At 42.0% G+C, this 7,340-nt stretch overlaps 1 protein-coding gene across 2 annotated transcripts in view; it reads left to right on the top strand.

The window, feature by feature from the left end:
• The window catches only part of G3BP1 (G3BP stress granule assembly factor 1), a 37,314-nt gene that overhangs the window by 466 nt on the left and 29,508 nt on the right, over window positions 1-7,340 (top strand). The window contains exon 1 of one of the 2 annotated variants that reach the window (XM_045284460.1): window positions 28-208. The exons of the other annotated variant lie outside the window; for it this stretch is intronic. The gene's annotated coding sequence lies outside the window, so the exon portion shown is untranslated. Of the gene's footprint in view, window positions 1-27; window positions 209-7,340 lie in introns of those variants that run through there. 2 annotated transcript variants of the gene reach the window in all.

Here is a 7,340-nt window from a genome sequence, read left to right as displayed (position 1 = left end):
GGCCCGGACTAGGAGGAGGGCTGGGGCGCCATCAGTGCGATCAGGGTTTCCGATCGTATTGGTAGGGATCGAATGCATGGAGAATTCGCAGAATAATCCCGGAAAGCGCTGAGCTCTCCCCCGGGCCAGGCCCGATGCCCTGCAATTCGTATGTACCGTAGTCCAATTCGTATGTACCGTAGTCCTCCCAGGGACGGACCCCGCTGAGGTAGGTACAGTTCTCTCCCTCGTTTGACCGCGGCCTCCAACGCCCCGAGGTGGAGTGACATGACCCAAGGCACGAAGATGGCAAGGGACCGGGATTTGAACCCTGGCCGCCGGACTGGACTTTTCGTTCCGGAGCCTGTTTCATTCTTTGGCCCAGCGGCCTGTGAGGTCCCCGGACACCCTTGCTCCCAGAGCAGTGATCACGGGGACCGAGGTGGGGGTGGCGGTGGGGTGTGTGTGTGCGGCAGCATCAACCTCGAAAGACCCCACTATTGGGGACACTGCTAAGGCATTTATGCTTGAGGCCATTGGCGGCCCTCCGGGGAGCAAGGGTTGGAAGTGGCGTTAGGACAAAGGAAGACGGTTTAGCTTCCTTACTACCTGGCGCCGTTCAGATAACTCACTGGTCGACGTGCTGTGCTAACAGCTTCTGGAAAAAGCAGGAGGAAAAAAGAATGCAGATTTAAAACTCAGCGAGATGGTAGGAAATTTCCGCCAGCAGGAAGTTAAGTTCTGATCTGTATACCTTATTATTCTTAAAAAAAAACCAAAACCAAAAACAAGCCAGAGCCCTCTTTTGAGAAGATAATTTAACTTGTTTTTTAATTGAAGAAAGTGAATCCAAAGCGACTAATTTCAGGTCTCTTCGGGATCTGTGAGTCAAGGAATTGAAAGCATGGCTGGTGAATTTGACTTCTCAGGAGCTTATAAATGCTACATGAACTGCAGGCGATTGAGATGTAAAGGAAATCGCATCCCTTCTGGCAGGAGAGATCCCTGGTTGAAAACCGTACTCCTTCCGGCTATTTAACATACTCTTGTTAGTGTGTGCAATATGATGGGAGAAGACAGCTTTCAAGGCTTGAGTTTACATGCCTTCGGAAAAAGGTGTATTTGAAGCTTGTATACTGCCTGGCTTACTGAAATGGTGTGCCTATGTTGGAGGTCCAAATCATTACTTTGCAATACAACTGTCTTAGGGTAAACTGCAATAGAAGTTTTGGGGACTAGCTTTTCTGAGTTTCATATTAAATGGCTTTCAACGTGTTCTGCCTTTTTTTTTTCTTTTTAAGAAACTATTTGAATGCATTTCTACTCCTTAGGATCATTTTTTAATAGTCCAAGGGAAAAATGCTAAGTGCGTGCTTGTAAATTTAAAATGGGGAGCTTAATTTTTTTTTAAATTGTGATTTGGGTGAAAGTTTTCAGAGCAAGTTGGTTTTCCATTCAACCGTTTATCCACATTTTGTGATAATTATTGCAGAGTTCAATATTTGTTTCCATTTACTCTGTACTTAGCTTCTATCCCCCCATCCAATGTTTACTAAACAAAATAGCAAAGGATCAAAATATTGTGTGGTCCTTTTCTTACATTTAGTTGCCGTTAATAACAACTCCCGTTGAATGTAACATTGTTTCATTTGGCACTTGCTTTTGTGTAGCAATTTCTAAATGCTGCCTTCTTCTAGAGAGGGATTAGCCATGGAATCAGCATTTTGCTCTCAGATTCAAGGTGAGTGAGCTCTGGTGGCCCAGTTGGCTATGAATTGGGTTACTATCCACCATGTCAGCAGTTTGAAACCATCATCCAGTCTGGGGGAGAAAGATGAAGCTCTTTGTCCTGTAAAGAGTTAGTCTCCGAAACCCCACAGGGGCAGTTCTACTTTGTCCCGTACAGTCAGAAGTGACTCCATTGCAGTTCGCTTTGCTTTAAAGTGAGCAATTTAAGTTATCAAGTGTTAAAATAATATGGTGTGTTTAAAGTCTAGTCTGATTTCAGCAAATTTTAATGCTGCTTGGGGAAATTTGTCAGTCTTTCCAAGTTTTTTAAAAAAGTAGTATTTTTGGCTTCAGGCTAATGTTCAGTGAGACTAAAATAAAGGAATATTTCACAAGTCGGTACCATAACTGGTCTGTTGTGCATGTGTTTCAAGGTCAAGTGAAAAGAACAAATTGAGAAGGCTTTGGAATAGCCTTGAGCCTCCCCTGCCTACTTTCCAATCAAGTCATTAATTCTTTAGTTAGGAGTTAACTCCTTTAATGATCTGAGCTTCTGTATTCTTTTCTGACAGGTAGAAAGTAGACAGTGCTTTTGTTCTTTTAACTCAATACTGTTCTCAACTGACAGTCCCCTTTGGAGACGGACCATCCGGAGATATGGTAGTTTTCTGGTGACCTATTTTGACGGCAGGTTTTTTTTGTTTTGTTTTGTAATTTACAGTATGGGTCTTTAACTTCTTTTAATATTTTGCACAAAAATTAAAGGACAGAGGTAAGTTAGTGAATTGTGTCTTATCTGTTATATCCCTCGGACAAAACTATTACTGGCTGATGTTTTTGAAACTTTTACAAAAGGGAAATTGGTCAAAGTAGGTAGATGTTTTTCTCTTGGCTAGTTGCTTGTCTAGTGGGAAGGCAATTATTAGTGCAATCTTGTCCTTTCAGCTCTGCACTTAAATTAGATTCTTCAAGTGTAATCAATGATCACACTGCGGTGGTTAAGCTAGGTTTATATTTATAAATATTATTTAAAAATCCACTTCCTAGTTCTTGTGTTTATTCTTTGGCGCCATGGGCGATAGGGTGAAGAGCTAGGAATAATCTATACAAGAGAAGGCAAAAGTGGACTTTATAAAGCAGAAAGGGAAAACAAGCTTTTACAAGCTGTGACTTACTAGGAGATAGGGTTTTTGTTCTACTAGCTATAGTAAAGCCTGCGTCAGTCATATACATAGCAGAATCTCAACTCTTGTGATCTATTGGATTTTCATTGGCTGCTTTCAGAAGTAGATTACAAACTTTCCTTTCCGATCCATCTTGATCACATCTATCTGGAAGCCATGTTGAAACCTATGTAGCCCCCTAGCAACATGGAAGTCAACATTGACAGGGTGGAGCCTTGTTTGGGAATTAAATTAAAACAGTAAGCCCCTCCCCCAAGTACAAATTGTAACACTAAACCATTACCCATCTAAATTTTTCTTTGTGCCCAGTGGCTAATCTGTACTGTTTAGCTGTGTGCCAGATTGAAGGTGGTACAGTGTATGGAGTCTGGCTTCCTGGATGGAGGCCCTTTGTCCACTTGTAGGGGTGGAATCATCGGAGGCTGTGTGTTGTTTGAGTAGCTCCTCTGCTTTAGGGGCATTTTTGTACATTGTAGGAGTGCTCACATTTTTGTTGATAAGAAAGCAGAAACTAAAAGCTAAAATGCCTCACCTGAAGTTGCAGGTAGGGACAAGATTAGATAGTAGCTTTCTTTTTTTAATACTCCTTTCAAGAGACTAATCAAATTAAATGACCTTATGTAAGCTCTAGGCCAGTGGTGCTCAACCTTCCTAATGCCGCCTCCCTCATGTTGTGGTGACCCCCCAACCATAACATTATTTTCGTTGCTACTTCATAGCTATACTTTTGCTACTGTTAAGAATCGGACGACCCCTGTGGCCCTACAGGTTGAGAACTGCTGCTCTAGGCTGTCCTATAAACCACATGATTAGGCCACCAGGTCAGCAGTTTGAAACCACCAGGATAAAGATGAGGCTTCCTACTCTGGTACCAATTACAGGCTCAGGAACCCACAGTGGCAGTGATACCCTGTCCTGTTGGTCGACATGGACTCTGAGAGGGGACGAGAAGGACCTAGAAGGGTGCTCTAGATAGATGTGCACCAGTTATTCCCACAGTTAGAAAAAGCCCCTGGGTTTAGAGAGATGTGCACCAGTTATTCCCATTGTTAGAAAAGGTCCCTGGCAGACTAAGTGTGGCATGACCCTGCCCTTCCTTGTGTATGTATATTGGTTTGTTTGTATGTGTGTATGTTTCTTCAAGCCTGTAGGCTGTGCCTCACGTTTACTCTGAATCATCTGAGTTGCTTGGAGTGTCGCCACTTACGGCAGCTAATGTGGATAGGACATTATGTTTTTAGGAATTTGATAGGTGAGGTATTAGCATGAGGCTTCATACTAGTTCGTGGGAAAAGTTCATCAGCTTCCAATTCCAGTTTTCTGTCAACTTTTTGAAGTCCTCTTGCATTAACTTCCAAGTAGTTTTTAATTTTAGTTATAAATAACATTGTTTAATTATGAGCACAAGTTATTGGTCTTTGACTTTGGAACGGGGAAAGGGATATTAGAAAGAAAGAAGTAACACATCGGGTCAGTGCTAGAAATCATGTTCAGTGTACTAGTAAATAGTGAATTAAATTCTCACTTTCTATCTTGAGGTTTTTTTAAGAAGTGATTTTAGATATACTTGGCAGCGGCAACAGAGACTTGTTTGTAAACCGTTAACTAACTTCCCTAATGTTAACATCTCAGGTAATCACAGAACATTCTTCAAAATGGAGAAAGAATACAGTTAGCTAGATGATGGACCGTGTTCACATGGTCTCTGTGTTCCGCTACTGCCCGTCTTGTGTTTTAGATCCAATTCAGGACACCATATTGCATTTAGTTCATCTTCTGTGACAAGTTCCTTCCTTGACTTTCTGACCTTGATGTACTTGTTGGGTATTTTGTAGACCTTCTCGATTTTTCAGGTTAGATGGAGGCTGTGGATTTAGATAAAAATACCACGGGAGTTATTTATTGGCTCATCTTACAACATCAAACCAAGGGTAGATACATGTTTAGTTGAATTTACCATTGATGATGTGGTTAATGTGCTGTTAGGTTAGTGTTTTCTAATTATACGGTTTTCATGAGAAGCGAATTAATAAACGGCCGCACTGTGAGGTAGGAAGAGGAATGGGGTACAGACTTAAGCCCTCTTTTCTGAAACTTGAAAACCCAACCTCACCGACTCTGAGTCGACAGCCCGAGTGGGCGGGGTAAAGCTGCCTCTGAGTTTCCCACATGGTTTTCAAGCAAGCCCCTTCTTTCTCCTGTGGAGCAGCTGGTCTTTTTGAACTACTGACCTTGTGGACTACAGCCCAACTCATAACTACTATGCCACCAGGGCTCTCTGTTTTCTAAAGGGGCGAGAATCAGAGAATTCACAGACATATGGCAAAGCTACTATTGTAATTAATATGTTGAAGGAGAGAGTAAAGTTATGCAGCTATTTTTTAATGTGTGGTTATTGCCTATGGCTGTTAGCAAAACCCACTGCCAGTGAGTTGATTCTGACTTGTGTATGAGATTTAAGCCTCATCTGTGGAGTGGCTGGTTGGCTTGAGCTGCTGGTCTTGTGGTCAGCATTTGTATGAACTCTTGAACATTAATAATATTCTTTGGGTTGTAATCCAGTAGTCTTATTTTGTTGCTCCAGTTCTATCTCCTGTGTCCTTTTGAGATGCCCGTCTCCTATCTTTTAAAAAGCATTAAAAAAAAAGCATTTTCTTTTCTGCATTACCAAAATATGCTCATCTCATATTTTGCCTGCCTTGTCCCTAGAATCAGCTTGTTTTCCAAGGAGCTGTTAGGAATAGTTCTGACAAGAGATGACAGGTGGTAAATGTCAAGAGTTTGGAAAATAGATTGAGCAGTTGATGTACTGTGAGATGATACTGCTCTTGCTCTCAGCACAGACTTCTAACACAGTATACTTCAGGGATTGAATGTTGGCATACAGAGACCCATGTAATTTTTTTCTTTTTTAAATTAAAATTTTAGAGCAGTTACTTGGCATTTACCATGAACATTTGCCACACTTAAATTTTTTTATTTTATTGGGGCTCGTACAGCTCTTAACACAATCATCCATCCATCCATTGTACCAAGCACATTAGTACATATGTTGCCATCATTTTCAAAACATTTCTACTTGAGCCCTTGGTATCAGCTCCTCATTTCCCCCCTTCCTCTCCCCCCCTCCCTCTCTCATGAACCCTTGATAATTTGTAAATGATTATTTGTTCATGTCTCATACTCACCCTATGTCTCCCTTCACCCACTTTTCTGTTGTCTGTCTCCCTAGGAGGGGGTTATATGTAGAACATTGTGATCGAGTCTCCCTTTCTCACCCCACCATTTGCCAAACTTTTTTACACTTCTTTTTCTTCTATCGGTTCTCATTCCTCTTGCTTCTCTTCGTTAACCCTTATCTTGGCTACTCTGCTTCCAAACTATTGTATTGGTGGGTTTGAAAATGGCTGCCTTGAAATACAACTGGCATACAAAGGCCTGGTACCTTTTTTATACGTATATATCCATGAAATTTCCCTGTTGGCCCTGTGGGCTAGCCATTGAGTTGCTAACCTCAAGGTTCATTGATCAAACCCACCAGCTACTCTACAGGAGAAAGACGAGGCTATCTGCACCTGTTTCATAGCCTTGAAAACCTTATAGGGTGCTTGCTATAAGCTGCAATCGACTTGATAGCAAGTCGTGGTCTTTGATTTTCGTTTTCTGTACCCATAATACCACAATTAAGGTAATGAGCATCCCCATCAGCCTTAAATTTTGCTATTCCCTTTGCGTTTGCTTTTTCTTATCCCTACTACCCACCTTCTGCTACTATGAAAGCATTTATCTGTTCTCGATTACAATAGACTAGCTTGCATTTTCTAGAGTTTTTGCATAAATAGAATTATGTAGTATGGGTATACACACACACACCCTCTTCAATCATGCCACGGTTATATATTTGAGATGGATTCATAAAAGCCACCTTTATCTCTGAGTAGTATTCCATTGTGTAGCTATACTAATAGTTCCCTGATTTGTTGTTGGAGGAGGTTGGTTTGTTTCTAAAGTCGGGGTGGGGTGGGGGTGTCCTGTAGAAGCAGATACTTACCGTTATCCTTGGTTATGGGCTATAGTACAAGCTTTTAATTGCCAAGGGGTGCACTAATAGTTTTCCGAAATGGGGACTGTGGGCCAAATACTTTGGGGAACCTATGATAAAGGTGTATGTTTACCCCACTTGTTTCCTTCAGCAGCTCCTTGCCACCCCTTTCTCACTGCCATCCAGTGGATGTGGACTCATAGTGACACACACCCCCCCACCTCCACCCCCCGTGGGTTTCTGAGACCATACCTGTTGGCAGGAGTAGAAAGCCTCATCTTTCTTCCCTTCGAACTGCTCACCTTTAGGGTCTGATGCATAATCACTGTAGGGCTCCTCCCACCCCTTTAGCACCCTTGAATGTTCTTTTTTCCCTACTGATTTCCTTGTCAATGCTTTTCTGTTGC

This window comes from Echinops telfairi, unplaced genomic scaffold (genome assembly GCF_000313985.2).
Source record: "Echinops telfairi isolate 266 unplaced genomic scaffold, ASM31398v2 ScPeMD7_7469;HRSCAF=8507_0, whole genome shotgun sequence".
Taxonomy (NCBI): domain Eukaryota; kingdom Metazoa; phylum Chordata; class Mammalia; order Afrosoricida; family Tenrecidae; genus Echinops; species Echinops telfairi.
This window is presented reverse-complemented; position numbering and strand designations above follow the sequence as displayed.